This window comes from Candoia aspera, chromosome 8 (genome assembly GCF_035149785.1).
Source record: "Candoia aspera isolate rCanAsp1 chromosome 8, rCanAsp1.hap2, whole genome shotgun sequence".
NCBI lineage: Eukaryota > Metazoa > Chordata > Lepidosauria > Squamata > Boidae > Candoia > Candoia aspera.
Genome location: NC_086160.1, coordinates 41,880,798 through 41,898,693, shown reverse-complemented (window position 1 = coordinate 41,898,693; position 17,896 = coordinate 41,880,798). Strand labels below are relative to the sequence as shown.

Sequence of the window (17,896 nt, the reverse complement as noted above, 5' to 3'; positions counted from 1 at the left end):
GAAAGTCTCCATCTAAAGCAGGCTTCCATCTCATGAAAAAACATACACACACACACACACACACGTACATTTGAACAAATAAGTTGTCTTAATGCTAAAAATGAACATTTTTTAAAAATCCACCTGGGATGGACAGGTGAATATTTGCTTATCCTCATGGCGTTTATGTATTCTCATGGATAATTATTAAAGTGGTTGTGCAAGCCATCACATTCAAAGGTAAAAATGTGTTTCATACTGTACTGTGCAAAATGCTCACGTAGCATTCATGTACAACTTATTAATCCTGCTATGTCTTTTCCTGAGATCGTAAGACCATCTTCTGCAGGTGCAGCACAATCCTGGAATAAGACACATTTGGTTTAAGGTGCTTTAGACAAGTGCTGTCTGTGTGCCCAGGGCACTTGGAAGCATGTTTTTGCCTTCAAATCCAAAACCCTTATTTAATTAATCTTAATTGATTTATTTTTCTAAAAGAGGAGCATTATTAAATATTAACGGAGGCAGAAAAGATCCAAGGTTTTGCTGCATGTCAGGTGCATTACTGGATGGAATGTGATAGAGATCATTAGTTGTTCTAAATTTCAATTTCTATTTCCCAGATAGCTCTATGACAAAACAATTTGAAACTTTTTCTTTAAGGATGTAGGCCTAATGAAGTATGTTTGAAAGAAATTCAGGTGAAATCACTGACATTATTTTTGAACAAAGATAGCTAGGACCAGTCCATTAAAGGTTGAAATGTAGGTTACTTTGAAAGCATAACCTTCTTGGCCCTGAAGCAACCAGGGTGAGTTGGGTTTCACAGCCTGGAAGAATCAGCTGGTTTCATCTGATCAGCTGGATCCAGAATTAAATTAAGGAGTAGTATATCCATGCTCTTGAACTGACTCCTTAATTATGGGAGAACCATGGTTGCAGGTAGTCAAGGAGCACATTGAGCAAACCCAGCCAAAAAGGACTAGCAAAGCAATTACTGATATGAACTCCTTATCTTCCTACCCTTCCAACTGTTGAAGAATCCACCTAACACAGACATTCACAGTCCAGAACTCTGTGCACAAGCTGCAAAGGAAAAGTGATTCTCCCCCCTCACCCCCTGCTTCAATCCAGAAACCTTCTTTTAATTTCTAATCACTTCTTTAAACTTCCATTTCCCTGCTACTCTCTGAACTCTTTGAATTCAATATGCAACTTTCCAGACTCCAGGCCACCTTTCCACTGAGTTTCTAAACTCCAGGGCAATCTCACATTGAACTGAATGTGTAATTCTCCAGATTCCATGCTTTTATTTATTTATTTATTTATTTATTTATTTATTTATCAATCAATCAATCAATCAATCCAATTTGTCACTGCCCCTCTCCTCTGACCAGAGGGACTCTGGGCGGTTTACAACACAGAATAAATATACAATAAAAACTCAAATAAATACACGATAAAATTCCAATAAAATCCCATTAAAACCAAAACAATTTCTTAACTACCCCAGCTCATAAAATCCAGGTGGCTATGAACTCTTCAACCATCATGTAGGAGGGGCACTTCAAGGCACCAGCCAACCCCAAGTATGTTGATTCTCCTCCCTGCCCCAAGCCCGATGGCAGAGCCAGGTCTTCAACTTCCTCCAGAAGGCTAAAAGCGATGGGGCTAATCTTACCTCCGGGGGCAAGATGTTCCAAAGGGCGGGTGCTACTGCCAAGAAGGCCCGCCTCCTGGACCCCGCCAGATGGAATTCTCTTATTGACGGGGTCTGCAGCATGCCCTCTCTGCATGAGCGGGTGGGACGGGCTGATGATACAGGGAAGAGGTGGTCCCTCAGGTAACCCGGTCCCATGCCATGAGGGCTTTAAAGGTGATAACCAACACCTTGAATTGGACCTGGAAGCAAACTGGTATCCAATGCAGCTCACGTAGCAAAGGTGTTATGTGCTCCTTTCTAGGGGCGCCAAAAATAGCCTGCGCGGCCACATTCTGGACCAGCTGAAGCTTCCGGATACTCTTCAAGGGTAGCCCCAAGTAGAGCGCATTGCAGTAGTCTATATGGAAGATAACAAGGGCATGAGTGACTGTCCGAAGGGCTTCCCGATTCAGGAAAGGGAGCAACTGGTGCACAACAGGAAGCTGTGCAAAGGCCCTACTGGCCATGGCTGCCACCTGCTCTTCCAGCAGGAGCAGTGAGTCCATGAGGACCCCCAGGTTACATACCAGGTCTGTCTGGGGCAGTGCAACTCCATCCAGAACTAAAGATGACAAAGTCCTGGATATGGAGGAACCCTTAACCCACAGCCACTCCATCTTACCAGGGTTCAGCTGAAGCCTGTTGCTCCCCATTCAGACCCCTACAGCCCCCAGACACCGAGAGAGGGCAGTCACAGCATCACTTACCTCACCCGGGATGGAGGGAGGGAGATGGAGATATACAACCTCATCCCATGGTGATGGATGATCTCGCCCAGCGGTTTCATGTAGATGTTAAATAGGAGAGGAGAGAGGACCGAGCCCTGCAGCACCCCACAAAGGAGAGGTCGAGGGTCGGATCTCTCCCCCATCACCACCGACTGGGACCGGCCCTGGAGGAAGGAGGTGAACCAGCGCAAAACTACACCGCCCACCCCCAATTCCCTGAGCCGACCCAAAAGGATACCATGGTCGATGGTATCGAAAGCCGCTGAGAGGTCAAAAAGAGCCAGGATGGATGCACTACCCCCATCCCGCTCCCGCCAGAGATCATCCATAAGTGCGACCAATGCCATTTCTGTCCCATATCCTGGCCTGAAACCTGACTGAAAGGGGTCTAGATAATCCGTTTCCTCCAGAATCCTCTGGAGTTGTAATGCCACCACTTTCTCAACCACTTTCCCCAAAAAGGGGAGGTGGCAGACTGGACAGAAATTATCTAGTACAGTAGGGTCCAACAATGGTTTCTTGAGGAGGGGTTGTAGCAGCACCTCCTTAAAGGCAGCTGGAAACACCCCCTCCCTCAAGGATGTATTAACCATCACCTGGACCCAACCACATGTCACCTCCCGAGCTGCTTTCACCAGCCAGGAGGGACGTGGATCTAATTGGCAAGTGGTGGCATTTACTGTCTGGAGGATCCTGTCTACTTCCTTGGGTCCAACAGGATCAAACTGTTCCCAGATAACATGGTAAGTACAATCCCTTGGTATCTCCACAGACCCTGCCTCACGCTTGGAGTCTAGCGTAGAGCGGATCCGAGTGATTTTGTCTTGCAGATGCTCCGAAAACTCCTCTGCATGGCCCTGTAGGTGGGTCACTGCACCCACCTTCCCCAAAAGGGATTGAGTGATTTTAAATAGGACCGTTGGGCGGCATTCTGTAAACGCAATAAGAGCGGAGAAGTATTGACGCTTCGCCACTTTTATCGCCACCAGGTAGGCCTTAATAGAGGCTCTAACCAGTGTTCGTTCGGATTCGGTCTTTGTCTTCCTCCAGCGGCGCTCTAGACGTCTCTTAGTCCTCTTCAAAACCCTCCGCTCCTCCGTAAACCACAGGGAGCATCGAGTATGACGAGGCAAAAGAGGTCGTACAGGTGCGATCCTGTCCAAGGCACCAGCCGCCTCCCTATTACAGGTGGTGGCCAGGGCCTCCGCTGGACCGTGCAGCAGATCCCCAGGTATAACCCCCAGCTCCCTCTGAAACCCTACTGGGTCCATCAGTCGCCAGGGGTGGACCAATCGAATGGGTCCTGCCTCTCTGCGGAGGGGGGTGGCATAAGAGAATCTCAAGGCCACCAGGGCGTGATCTGACCATGACAATGGGGATAGATGTAACTCTCCCCTCAGGCCACATTGCCACTGCTCCGACAAGAAAACTAAATCCGGGGTGAGGCCACTGTGTCGAGTTGGGTCACGAATAATCTGAGTCAGGCCCATAGCTGCCATGGTAGCCATGAATTCCCGAGCTGCATCAGAGGCCCGCACCAGGGAAGGCAGGTTGAAGTCCCCCAGAACCAGAAGCCTGGGGAACTCCACTGCCAACCCTGAGATGGCCTCCAGCAACTCAGGCAGGGAGGTTGCCATGCAGCAGGGAGGCTGGTACAGCAGCAACACTCCCAACTGCTCTCGTGCACCCAACTTGAAAAACAGGGTCTCACAACTGGCCACTTGTGGGGCAGGGCCCCTGAAGGCCACCAGAGACTCCCAGATGACAACTGCCACCCCTCCCCCACTGCCCTGGAGTCTCGGCTGGTGCCATACTGTAAACCCAGTTGGGCACATTTCCGAAAGGGGCACCCCCCCCTTCAGGGCCCAGCCAGGTTTCAGTAATACGTGCCAGGTCTGCCCCCTCCTCAGTGATCAAGTCACTTATGAGGGGGGCTTTGTTGTTAACAGACCTGGCGTTAAGTAGCAACTGCCAAAGACCAGGGCCCCTATGGGTCTGCTGACCAGGGCCTGGGTCTGAGCACAGAGGGCCAGAACACGCCACCGGTAACAAACACCGGGGTTGTCTTTCCTGAAGATGGCCCGCCCTCCAGCTCCCACCATAACGTCCCCTACCCATCACCACCTCAATAGTATGGCCCGCCCTGCAGCCCCCAGAGACTCCAAATCCACCTAGCCCCATTCCAGCACTTTCTGAGTCTCCCGCTTAGAGTAGAGGTCCCTCCATCCACTCACACACCCTCACACATACACAGTTACCCACAGGGTAATTGCAAGCCCTCTGGTGCACCAACTTGTGCTCTCGGCGCCATCTGGGCCCAGCCATCATCCACCCATTCATTCTTCAATCACACTGCTCTCTGTTCAGCCTCTCTCACCAGTCGGCCAGGGGCATCTCATTCACTCCCCATCACCTCCTGCCTCTCACTCAGGAGGTGAGTGTTCTCCCACACCATCAGACACTTCCTGACTCCCCCCCTCATCTCTCACCCCAGGAGGGAGTCCTCATTCACACTGGAGAGGCCCCAACAGCTCTCCACCGCTTCCAGGCAGGTAGGGAGGGGATGGCCCAGATCTTCTTACCCAGCTCCCTCCACGTCCCTGGGCCTGCAACGCCAAGGCCTATACCCTAGGTCTATCCCAGGCTCTCCCTGGTTGGCCAGTCAATTCGCTATCTAGCTGGTAGTTGATCTGCTCCACCAAACCGGGCCTCCAGGCTCATTTGCCAGCTCGCTGCACTGCTGGGATGCTGCACCACTCACCCGCTCTGCCAGGCTGGACCTCCAAGGTGGATCTGCAGGTCTGCTGCACCACCAAACTGCTCTGCTGGGCTGGCCCTCCAAAGTTGGGCCGTCACAACCACTGAGCCGTCTGCCGTGATGCCAAACTGCCCCATCAGGCTGGTCCACTGAGGCCGGTCAGCTGGCCCGCAACACCGATTCACCGCACCGTCAGGCCGCTCCCCGATGCCTCCAGGCCACCGCAAGCCACCATCCAGCATCCCCAGGGGTCACCCCAACGCTCCTCACACCACTCGAGCCTCCCCCGAGTCCCATGTGCCGCCAATCTGCTGCGCTGCCAAACCTCCGGGACTTGCCGCGTCGCTTCACACTGCCGGAGCTCGCCCAGGTCCGCTGCCCCTCGCCGCTCCGTCCAGGGTGCTCCATCCAACCCCAACCCATGAGGTATGAGGGCCGGGGAGTCAGAAGTCCCCTCCAAAGCCCCCAATCAGGTGAAAGCGGGGGGGGGGGACCCAGGAGTCTTCCCCTTAGAGCAGCAGTTGGCATCGGCATCGGCGTCTGCTCCAGCAAATTTAATTTAAATCATTTTTTCTGAACTTTCCGCTTTTCTCATTGAAACAAATATGCAATTCTCTAAACTCTTCACCTCTCTCACACTGAACTGAACAAAGTTCTGAATTCTCAGAGTTTATTTACTGCTTATTGGACTACTTTGTATGGCAGTTTTAAATATTACCTGTGCTCTATTCCTCATAAATTGTCAACTGTTTATTGATTTCCTTTGTATGACTAGTCTCACATATTAGTTATAAATTGATTGGTTATTAATCATAGTTTCATTTTGGGAGTCCTGGAACACCTAAGCCTGTTTAATAATATATAGTGTAAGGATCCAAACAGAACTGGCATTGTGGCAGGCCCCAGTTTTTAATAAACTTTAAGCAGTTTGGGGTTTGTTTCTTCTCTGGTGGGAGGCAGACTGGGAAGCCAGACATCTCCGGTGATAGAAAGCAGAAGACAACGGCAAAGTGAAATTTGCCATTTCCCCTTTAAAACTCACCAGAGAGAGGAAAAAAATAAATTAAAAAACCTTCCTGCTTCTGATTGGTTGCTCAGAATTTGAGTTTTCTGGGCTTTGCTGGTCTCTGCCACTATCTAAATTGCCCAGTTTGGTTTTGATGGATTAACTCTTTTGTACCTGAACCTCTGGGAATTTCCCCATCTCCTTCACTACATAACCTGAAGGCAAACCAGAGATATTTCCAGAATACCCTTTACCAATCCAACCTTTACCTTTGTGAGTTATGTAGGTACACTTTCAAGCTAAGAATTTAACTATTTATTCTCTAAGAATACCCATGTCAATTTTATCTTCTAAGAATACCAATGGAACTTTTGTGCAGCGCACAAAGATGATACTGGTGTTATAGCTCATCTTCTTTTAATTAAAACCAGATGTAATGTATAAATAATTTTTACATGTATCATAAATAATGTGCATAATGGTTTCCAGTGGTTCATGCATATTACCAGAGAGCCAGTGATGTAGTGGTTATGGTGCTAGATTAGCATGGACAAGATCCAGGTTCAAAATTCCACTCAACATCAATTCTCAGTGCTGAATGTCAATGGGTGTTCAGCTGAATGGAAAGATGGGATATACTGTAACTGGAATAAATACGAATAAATCTCACTTTGGTGCCTTTGGGCAAATCACTGTCACTATACCTCACTTGTACAGTGATGATAAAATAGGACACTGAACCAAATACACGTCAGAGATTGTGGGAAAGCAGGGAACAAGGTCTTTGCAGTATCTGAGAAGACACAAGTGAGAAGAGATTCCACTTTAATTCACTATAACTGAGGTTGGGAATTTACTCAAGATTTTGAAGATTCTGTAATTACCCAGACTAGCATTAAAAATACCTTAGTGAAATCCATGTCATTCTTGCTTCCTTGGTTTTGCCAGCCACATGTAGCTAGACAATATACATGTCAGCACTAGACCATTCAAGCATTCACACAACGACAGTCAGGAGACCAGGATCCTTTAACTGTTTAATGAAACAAAATGGCTAGGACAGAGGTAAAGCTGCGAATGGAGAATTCCCACTAAAACATACATTTAAAACTACCTTCCCTTGATTGCCTTCCTTTCCCATGAAAGTATGTCACCCCTCTTCCCATCCAGGTGGTGTTGCTGGTGTATCTCTACTGGCTGGCCTTGATGTGAACCATCATAAATCTATAGCCATAATAATGCAATTCACACTCCAACCCAACACCCCCTCCCATCTGGCGACGGAGAGTCTATCCCATTGATAAGGAAGTGATGGAAGATGCTCCGATAAGGGGTTCTGTGAACCCTTTGATCAGAGGAATCTGAGAATACAATTTTGATGTCTTGAAGGAAAAGCAGAATATAATAGTAACAATATAATCCAAACATGTCTCACTATAGCATATGTACCTCTTGGTTGGTGGGTTATGGACCAGAGTATGTTGTCTTGCAAGATACCCTCTAGATGAGAAATCCTGACTTGTACTAAGTAGCACGAGCATGCTTAGGATAAGATTCCTTATTCCTTATGGTTGTAAGTATGAGGACAAGTTGTAAGTCATTTTTTCCAGCACTGTCGTAAGTCCAAACCATCACTAAATGAATGGTTGTTAAGTGAGGACTACCTGTAAGTAAAAACCATGAATTAACAAATGAAATGAAAAAAAATGAAAGAAGCAAAAATAAAGTGATGAGAGATTTTGAATATCAAGCAGAACATTACTTGGTAGCATTTTGTTTTTAGCTGGTACCGTGGAGGGTTTTGTATTTGTATTTTTGTTCTTTGATTTGTTCTAAGCCTGTCAAAGTTGTTTTATTGTTCTGTTTAACTCCAAATTTAATATAATTCTTTATTAAACAAATTACTCAATAACTGAGTGATCTATGAGAAATAACCTGCAAAGTATTCGTTCAATTTAGAGAGCTATATATATCATTCAACAATTCAGACTAAAACAAAGGAATAGTCTACCAATGACAAGGCAACAAAAGCTGAGGTAAAATTGATTCTCAAACTCAAGTAGAAACAAATGAAATCATAGACAGCACAGGTAGAATACAATATAGGGTTAAATTAATGGATTACACAGTGCTGAGTTACCAATTGGTTGAAGATTGGAAGGGAGCCGTTAACTCTGAGGCAATGAAATCAAGTGGTTCCAAGTGAAGAGATGCAGCATGGAAGGCTAAGGCAGAGAACTCCGGTAGATGAGGACAAGACAAGACTGTGTGGAGGCATTACAGAGCGGAGACGGAAAGTTATGAGGTAAGTAAAACAGAGCTGACTTCCTGGTTGACAGTTAAACAGAGATGTCAGAGACGGGCAGTGTTGAAGTGGTGGGAGTGGAGAAGGATTCTGAAGACAAGAGAGTGGCAGTGGTTCCTGAGGCAGAAACCTCTAACGGAAATTCAGTTACAGGAATTGGGTTGGTTAAGATGGGTGGAAGGACCATAGGCACCACAGGAAGATCAGAGTTGTCAAGATTACAAGCCTTTTCCAATTCTAGAGACAGCTCAGGAAGTGCTGAGGCAGGTTCAAATGGCTGCAAATAGGAGTGGTTGTCTCCGGCACCCTTCTATGCCTTCCTACGCCTTTTATAGGCTGCCAAATCACATGGTTGCCAATGGAGAGCCAATCAGGCTTTTCGTTGCTTGGCCCTCCTTGCTGCGCACAACTCTCGAGCGCTGATTGGCGGTGGCAAAACTGATTCACTGCCTGGCCCCATCAGCTGTTCTGTTTCTTCCCACCCAAGGCTTCTTTTCAATTGCAAACCTTCCTCAGTTTTTTCCTCAGCTTGGCTTGGCAGTTTTTCCAGGCTGTACTCTTCCTCCTCTGACTCAGTCTCTACCCTAACACTATTTCCCCCCCCCCCAGAACCCCCTTTTCTCCTTAGTCGAGGCCCAGGTTTGAGCAGGTAGTGTATGTGAAACTGCCGGATCTTCATGGGTGCATGTACATAATATGAATCTTCCCATGAGTTCTCCTCCAGTCCGTAACCCTTCCAAACAATTAGATATTGCAGTTTTCTGCGATGAAAACGTGAATCAAGGATACTCATCACTTCATATTCTTTTTAGCCTTGCACTATAACCAGAGGTGGTGCTGCTTTAATAGACCACAATGGACTGTCAGGAGCCACAGGGATCAGCAAAGAACAGTGAAAAACTGGGTGTACTTGCATATTTTTTGGAAGAGTTTGACGAAATGCTACTGGGTTAATAATAGCCTCAATCGGAAAAGGTCCTATGTGACAATGATCTAATTTTTTTGATGGGACGTGATGATACTATGTGCTTAGTGGAAAGCCAAACCAAATCCCCAATAGATAGTTGTGCACCTTCCTTTTGGTGGTCAGCATATTGTTTATAATCTTTGGCCTTGTCCAATTGCTCATGAAGAACCTGGTGACATGCTTGGAGTTCTTGAATGAAGTGATCCGATGCAGGAACCGGAGAGTTGGGCGCATCTAATGGAAATGCTCTGGGATGGAATCCGTAATTGGCTATAAATGGTGTCATTCTGGTCGAGGTATGCTGTGAGTTGTTATAAGCAAACTCTGCTACTGCGAGCAGATCCGCCCAATTGTCCTGTTGATAATTAACATAACAATGCAAATATTGCTCTAAGATTGTATTTACTCTATTTCACCATCTGATTGTAGATGATGCGAGAATGACAGATGACCTTGAATTTTTAAGTTTTTTAGTAGCTCCCTCCAGAACCTGGCAGTAAATTGATAACCCTGATCTGTTATCACTCTCTTGGCTAATCCAAGTATCTGAAAACTGTTCTTAATATATAGTCTCGCTGTTTCTTGTGAGGTAGGTAATCCTGAGCAAGCAATGAAATGCGCCATTTTGGTTAGTGTGTCTACAACCACGAATATAGCTGTGGCTCTGTTGGATCTAGGAAGTTCTGTGATGAAGTCCACCAAGATGGCTTCCCAAGGACATTCTGGTGTAGGTAATGGTAATAAAAGTCCTGCAGGCTTTCTTGGTTGACTTTTCACTCTGTGACACTCTGCACAAGAGGCCACATATCATTTATCATTAAAGATGCGTGGCCACCAGAATTCTCCAGATATCAGGTTAAGGGTTTTGAAAAATCCAAAATGTCCTGCTGTTGGATTGTCGTGACAAAACTTCACAATTCATTCTCTCAATTCACCCATTGGTACATAATAACAGCTCCTGAAGCATAATATCTCATGATTACAACTCCATTGTTTTGCTTGGTCTGCAGGCATATTGTCCTGACTAAGCAAAGACCACGCCAAGATGAGGAGAAAGTCTCTAGTGTTTTATTACTGCTATTGTAGACAGAAAATCCTACCGAACTGAAGAAGTGTGGGAAAACTCAGACAGATAAACCCCAAAACTCAAGGCGGGTCTGTTCTGGGTTTCTTTGAATTACAGCTCAAAGTCTCTAAACTACACATGCATTTTCCCCCCTGGATAGGGGCCCCCTCCTGCTCACCATCAGTACTCATGACACATATGGCCCATTTCCCTTTTCTTTTTTATTACAAAAGGATCTAATTGTTGCTGATTCTGCAATTGTTGCATTAAGTCTCCTGTTGGTTGTACAGCCTCAAATCTTTCCAAGGGAATTACAGATTTAAGCATGGAAGTAGTTGCTGATCTATCATACTCTGGTTTCCTTGAGAGGGTGTCCGCCTGTTGGTTTTGGCCCCTTGGAATATATGTTACTCAAAAATCGAAGCGATAAAAGAATAGGGACCATCAAATTTGTCTTTGAGCTTTCTTGCTGTTTTAAGATGTTCTAAACTATGATGGTCTGTCCTAACTTCAATGATATGTCGGGCTCCTTCTAGATGGTGTCTCCATACTTAAAAGGCTACTTTAATAGCCAATAGCTCTTTATCCCATATAGTATAGGCTTGTTCAGCTATCACCAATTTCCTAGAATAATAAGCACATGGACACAGCTGATTAGTTTGAAGGTCCTTTTGAAGCAGCACTGCACCAACAGCTACATCCAAAGCATCAGTCTCAACTACAAACAGTTGAATGGGATTTGGATGTCTAATATGGGTTTGGACATGAAGGCTTCTTTTAACACCTCGAACCCACGACTTTCCACTTCTCCCCAATGGAAAGTTGACAGTTTCTGTAATAAATTGATCAGCGGATTGTAATTTCTGCAAACCATGGTATGAAATTTCTATAATAATTCACAAATCCCAATAGACGTTGTATATCCTTTGCTCTGTGTGGTGGTTGCCAAGACTGTATTGCCTGTACTTTGTCTGGTTCCATCTCTATACTGTTGGCAGAAATTCGGTGTCCTAAAAAGTCTATGATCATTTGATCATATTGGCATTTTTCTATTTTAGCATAAAGTTGGTTTTCATGAAGCCATTGCAATACTATGCGTACATGCTGACTATGTTATTTCTGAGAGGTAGGATAAATCAGAATATCATCTAGGTAAATGATCAAGAATTGATCCAAAGGGTCTCAGAATATCTCATGCATGAATTGCATGAATACTGCAGGAGCATTTGTCAGGCTGAATGGCATCACAGTGAACTCGAAATGACCATAACATGTGCGAAATGCCATCTTCCATTCATCTCGTCTAATTCGGATTAGATTATAAGCCCCTCTCAGGTCCAATTTAGTGAATATTTGAGCACCCCGAACTTTTTCCAGCAACTCCAAAATCAGTGGCAGGGGATACCTATTCTTGATGGTAATATTGTTAAGTTTTCAATAATCGCAACAGAGCCGTAATTCTCCTGTTTTCTTTTTTACAAAGAGTACAGGAGCTGCGGGACGCGGTGGCGCTGCGGGTTAAACCGCTGAGCTGTCGATCGGAAGGTCGGCGGTTCGAAACCGCGCGGCGGGGTGAGCTCCCGTTGCTCGTCCCAGCTTCTGCACACCAAGCAGTTCGAAAACATGCAAATGTGAGTAGATTAATTGGTACCGCTTCGGCGGAAGGTAACGGCGTTCCGTGAGTCATGCTGGCCACATGACCCGGAAGTGTCCTATGGACAACGCCGGCTCCAAGGCTTTGAAACGGAGATGAGCACCGCCCCCTAGAGTCGGACACGACTGGACTTTACGTCAAGGGAAACCTTTACCTTTACCTTTTTACAGGAGCTGCAACAGGTGAAGAGGAGGGTCTGATAAATCCTTTCTGTAAGTTAGTGTCCAAGAACGTCCGAAGCGCCAACCTGTCAGGTTCAGAGAGTGTACAGATTCTTCCCACAGGTAGTATGGTGCCAGGTATGAGGTCAATACAACAATTGTACCTCCGAAGGGGAGGAATCCATTCCGCTTCCTTCTCATTGAAGACATCCTCGTATTCCTGGTAATGTATAGGAATTCTTGACTCCATCATAGTGACATCACTGGCAGACAAGCTTCTGACTACATGCTGAGTACACTGTGGGCTAAGAAATTCAATATTTCCATGGGACCAAGTGATGCAAGGTTCATGAATTCTCAGCCAATCCAATCCCAGGACCAACAGGAAGCAAGGCGTTATCCACTACAAAGAATTCAATCCACTCAAAATGATCTCTAATCCTCATAGTTAAGCGTTCAGTGACCATGGACTGGAGCATAGAGGTCTACAGTCAATTGTCTCCATCAACTCAGTTTTGGGGAATTTTCCACCTTTTAGCAAATTTCGTATCCATGAAACTTGTGGAAGCCCCCAAGTCTACCATTGCCTGGATTGTAATCAACGGAGACTGTTTAATTTTAAGGATCACTGATACCACCAAGTGCTCAGGAGATATTAAATGAGGTATTGAATTCGGGCTTGTCGCCAGCTTTACCCAACCTAAGTGCCCCCTTAGGTTGGGCAATTCCCATTTCCCGACTTGTTCGATCAAGACTTAACAGGACAATTGAAGGCCATGTGCCCTGGACCAGCACAATATAAACATAAGCCCTCCCACTGTCTATATTCTTTCTCTTCCAGAGTAAGGCAGGATCGAGCTGCTAATTGCATGGGTTCCTCTGAGGACTTCCAATTGTGTGGTGTGGTGCTGAGCCCTGAATTAACAGGACGTCGGGTTTGTCGTTGTTGCAGGTGCCCATCTATTTTCAGACAAAGGTGCATCAGTGCCTGCAATGTCTGAGGGCATTCTGTTCTAGCCAGCTCATCTAGTATTTCAACTCCAACTCAGTCTGTATCCTAACAGTTATTAGAGTTGGGCTGCCATATAAAACTTTTTTTAAAATACATAAACAAACAAACAGTGTCAGAAGCAGATCTTGGGAAAAACTGGAGTTTTTAGAATGACTGAAGAAAGAGAATGTTTCATTCAGTACTAATACATTCTCTTTCTTCAGTCATTCTAAAAACTCCAGTTTTTCCCAAGAGTGTTAGAAGATAATCTCCCAACAAAATGAATGGAAAGTGGATGGGAGAGTGTGAAGAGAATGTTATGGAATGTCACAGAAATTTCTGGAGTTACTGTATATTAATAGAAAGTATGGAAAATCATTTGCTAGAATGATTATGTAAAAGATGCAATGGATTAGAAAAAATACAGCAGAATGTTTGTTGTAAAAATGATTAGAGAAAATGTATAATTAATAAAAGGAGTAAAAGATAGTTTCAAAGAATATAGTCAAAGAGAGCAAGGTAGAATTAAGATTAAACAGGAAAAGAAAACACCATTTTTATAGAAATAAAACATTGGGATGTAGGTGAAAACAGTTAAACAAAGATCTTTAAGTAAAACTAATAGAATTAAAAATAAAAGTGATTGTGGGAATACTGACATAAGTATTTGTAAAATGTGGTTGGGAAAAGGTTTGGCAGAATTCTAATCAAAATGATACAAGAGATGACAAGGAACAACATTTGGGAAGTGTAGTAGCTTTATGCAAGTTAGAAAATGTGCCAACTAGATCTTTGCTCTTCATAGGACACTGAGAAATGTGAGAATGAGAAAGAAAATATATTGTACATTTCTTGATTTACAAGAAAATAACTAGTAGTCATGAATTATGGAATGTGTTGTATGGAGTTGAAGGTAGGTTGTTGAATGGGATAAAGGTAGTATATAATGGAAATAGAGCATCTGTGACAATAAATGGAACGCTTTGTTAATAGTTCAACATTCAGCAGGAGGTAAGACAAGGATGTATAATGTTTCCTTTGTTGTTTAATGTATTTATGAATAAATGCACAAGGAATACTTGTGGTGATGTTACAGGTGTGATGGCTGGGGATGTATATACAAGTACTTTTCTACACAGACACTGTGGTGTTGTTGGCTGGAACCTGAATAGTTTGCAGAATTAGAAATGTCAGGTAAGTTAAATGCATTGGGAATGGGGTACTTAAGAAATGTGTATCTGAAGAAGAGTTAAGCCAAGAATGAATGTAGACTGAATACAAAAATGAGTGACCTACTTTAGGGCCCATTATTTCTTCTTTTCTGTTTTGTATAAGATTGCTCACCTTACTGAGGAATAGCATGATGGAATGAAGTGTGTGTGTATGCATGTATACACATATACAGACACACTCTATTACAGTACCTAAGCATAACAATTAGAACCATACTGTGAAATAAATTTTACATGTTTGGATTCCATATTTTTAATACATATAATACACAAGATCTATAAATCAATTTACTTTACAATTTTAAAAAATGAACAATGTAGAAGTCACAATATTAAAAAGTCATGAATTAAAAATGAAACCAGATTAACCAATGCAGCAAGAACAGGCACAGCATTTGAAACATAGGTTTAATCAAGCCAATTCAGCTTGACAAATGAAAGTGAAAAATCTGGTCATTTATTATCAAAATGGTCTTTTCAAAATGGAGCTATTTGAACCTCCACTGTTTCATAACACAAATTAATCCATGAAAAAGACATTTTTTTCCCAGTTAAACCTTCTGAGGGACGGAGGGAAGTCTCATATCCAATAGCTTGCAATCTTCTGTTAATCTGTATTGCTGCTCTTTCTGGCTAGCATAATGTTCCTAACAATTTAAAACTTTTACTCATTTCATGATATAATTGATTAAAATTACAGAGTAGAATTAGTGAAATCACTAAAAATAAGAACCATAGTCTCATCCTCCCAGTTTTGGTTTCTGTGTATGATTCATTTTCTCAGCTTGGAGTTACAAAGATTCTGAACAGCAAGGCTCTGCGTTGTTCCTTTCCTGGAACTGAACCATTGCTCAAGAAATGAATCATCTGGAAACAAAGAAGTTTCTAACAACAGCAGTTTAACAATGCAGCTCAATTCTACAAACAATAAGGCTTACTCTGTGGGATCTGTGACCTAATAAGTCCTTATGTTCCTTAGACTGCACTATAAATTAAAATGTAATTCAAGAAAACCAGTGGTTGTTTAAATCAAAAGTTCAAACTTGCACTACCTGAAAACCTTGGACATGCCTCAGAAGCCCCTTCAGAGTGAATAGGATATTTTTAATATAATCAAAAGAGAAGATTAATAAATTATTGATATTACTATATTTTAGTGTTATTCTACCATATCTTATTTAAAATTAAATTAAATTTAGGTTCTTTGGCCATGGCCCACCCCAGCTTTTCAACTGTGGCCCCAGCACACCCCTTAGTTGCCCTGTGAGGCAAAAATTCACAGCCCTTTTTTAAACTCAGTAACCTGTAATTCATATAATTCAACTGGATGCCATCTGTGTAGACAATATAAACAGTAGGGTCAGTATCTTCTCATGATTAAATACATCCAGACCACTCTCTCATTTACATTTAGGTTAGAAGAAGTTTAAGCAAGTAATAATTCTGATCACAGAGCAGTTTACAAAAAATAAAAAGGAAAAGCAGATTGAGCAATTCAAACAACCATTGTTCACATTACAGTGATGCTACTGTTTAAAACCCAAACTATTATAGCTTGTCTTTAAGTCTTAAGCTAAGGATTCACTTTTCAATATACTAATTCTATCTGCATTGTCACTCATACTGCAACAATCATCTGTGGTTCTACACTACTAGAGCTGGGACCAGTATAAACCTAGTTTTAACTTCATTTAAGAGTTCTAGAAGATCCCAGTTGCAGCAGACCCTTCTAGTCCAGCATCGTGACTTAAAAGCAAATCGCTATTACTATATTACCTTAGCCACTGATATTCAGAGATGTAGTAACTCAAATCTAGGATGTAGTTATATAGCCAGCATGACTTGTAGCCATTGGTAGACTTCTATACAATGGTTAAGTAATCCCCTTTTAAAGCCATTAAAATTGGCATTGCCATCTCTTGTATCAGCAGATTCTGTATATCAACCAAGTAGTATGTGATGAAGCACTTTATCAGGGACTTTTCACCAATCAGCTTCATTAGAATGCTGTAATTCTGAACTCCACTGAGTTTTTAATGAGATTTATCTATCACCTAAAACTAGATTGATTCTAGGCAGTTTACAGAATTTACAGTACATATAAATGCCGTACAAGTCAATGTAATATTAAGTAATGGGCCACTCCTCCCTGCAGAGTTTGGCAGCTCCACTTAATCCCATTGTCATGAGGAAGAAATACATACATTAAAATGAACTGATGGAAAAGTCCCTCAGAACCCGGTTACAACACATCTAATCTCTCTTTCCCTGGAATGGCTTACCCTCCAGCTCCTGCTACATTTCCCCCTGCCCATAATTACTATTATCCTCCCCTCTATTTTTCCCCCTCTGCAATCAAATCTCTCTCTCTCAACTAATGATTATATAGTCAACCCAATAATTAATTGGGTTAATCTTTTCCCAATCCCAGCCACAAAATATCCAGTAACAGGGCAATAGGAGTAACAGACCAACTCCTATCCGTCTTATTCATTTAAACAATCCACCCAATGAACCAAACATGGGTTCTTACCAGTGGGGTTAGTGACAGCTAAGGGTATCCTCTTTGAACTCTCATTCCAGGGAGGCGCTGCTCTTCCTCCATTCTCCACTAGGGAGCAACTCAATCTCTTCCTCCTTCACCCAATTTTCCCTTTCTCCTGGGGCAAATCCTCAAGCAGTTCAGGGAAGGGGACTGGGTTTACACTTGTTAAATTGTACAAACCACAGTGACTAAATTAATCAGACAAACCACATTTTAAAATAAAACGAAATTTGGATTAAAAAACACAGAGTCACAAGATGAAGAAAATCTGACTTGGAATCTGACATTCCACTTGAAAAGTAATTCAGTAGTAACATGGAAAACAATCTTCTTTCAAAACATCACACCCCAGTCATCTGTGTTTGCTGATTTGTAAGGAGGAAAGAGACCTTAATTCAATCTTCCTCATTCCTTCCCTCCCAATATATTTGCTACCCTCCCAGCAGCTGATTAGGTATAATAAACACTGTAGTTTCTCACATTAGGAAGGCACCAGGATGGGAAGATGGCCTTAATCCCAGATTTTCAAGGTTATATCTGGTTTGACTCTCAGTACAAATAGTGAGTCATAGTCTTACTGAATTAACTCAACTGCCTGGGTTTAAACAACACAGAGCCATAAAGCACCCCACATTTTAGTGTAGTATGTTGTACAAAGCCAGCTGCTCTGTCCTTTCAACAATCACCTTAGACCAGAAACTGCTTCACAAGTCCATCTTTCCAACAGCCAACCCAGGTACCATATTTGATTGTGTCTTTCTTGCTATGCATGAAGTTGTTTTTGTAGCTGAGATTTCTAGCA

At 43.3% G+C, this 17,896-nt stretch overlaps 2 protein-coding genes across 3 annotated transcripts in view; both read right to left on the bottom strand.

Annotated features, from left to right (window-relative positions):
- Positions 1-1,519: 1,519 nt before the first annotated feature.
- The window catches only part of NDUFC1 (NADH:ubiquinone oxidoreductase subunit C1), a 92,395-nt gene continuing 76,018 nt past the window's right edge, over positions 1,520-17,896 (bottom strand). The window contains exon 4 of the mRNA XM_063310262.1: positions 1,520-1,532. The gene's annotated coding sequence lies outside the window, so the exon portion shown is untranslated. The remainder of the gene's footprint in view (positions 1,533-17,896) is intronic.
- The window catches only part of LOC134502095 (uncharacterized), a 161,460-nt gene continuing 151,960 nt past the window's right edge, over positions 8,397-17,896 (bottom strand). For both annotated transcript variants that reach the window (XM_063310257.1, XM_063310259.1), the window contains exon 7: positions 8,397-8,406. The gene's annotated coding sequence lies outside the window, so the exon portion shown is untranslated. The remainder of the gene's footprint in view (positions 8,407-17,896) is intronic.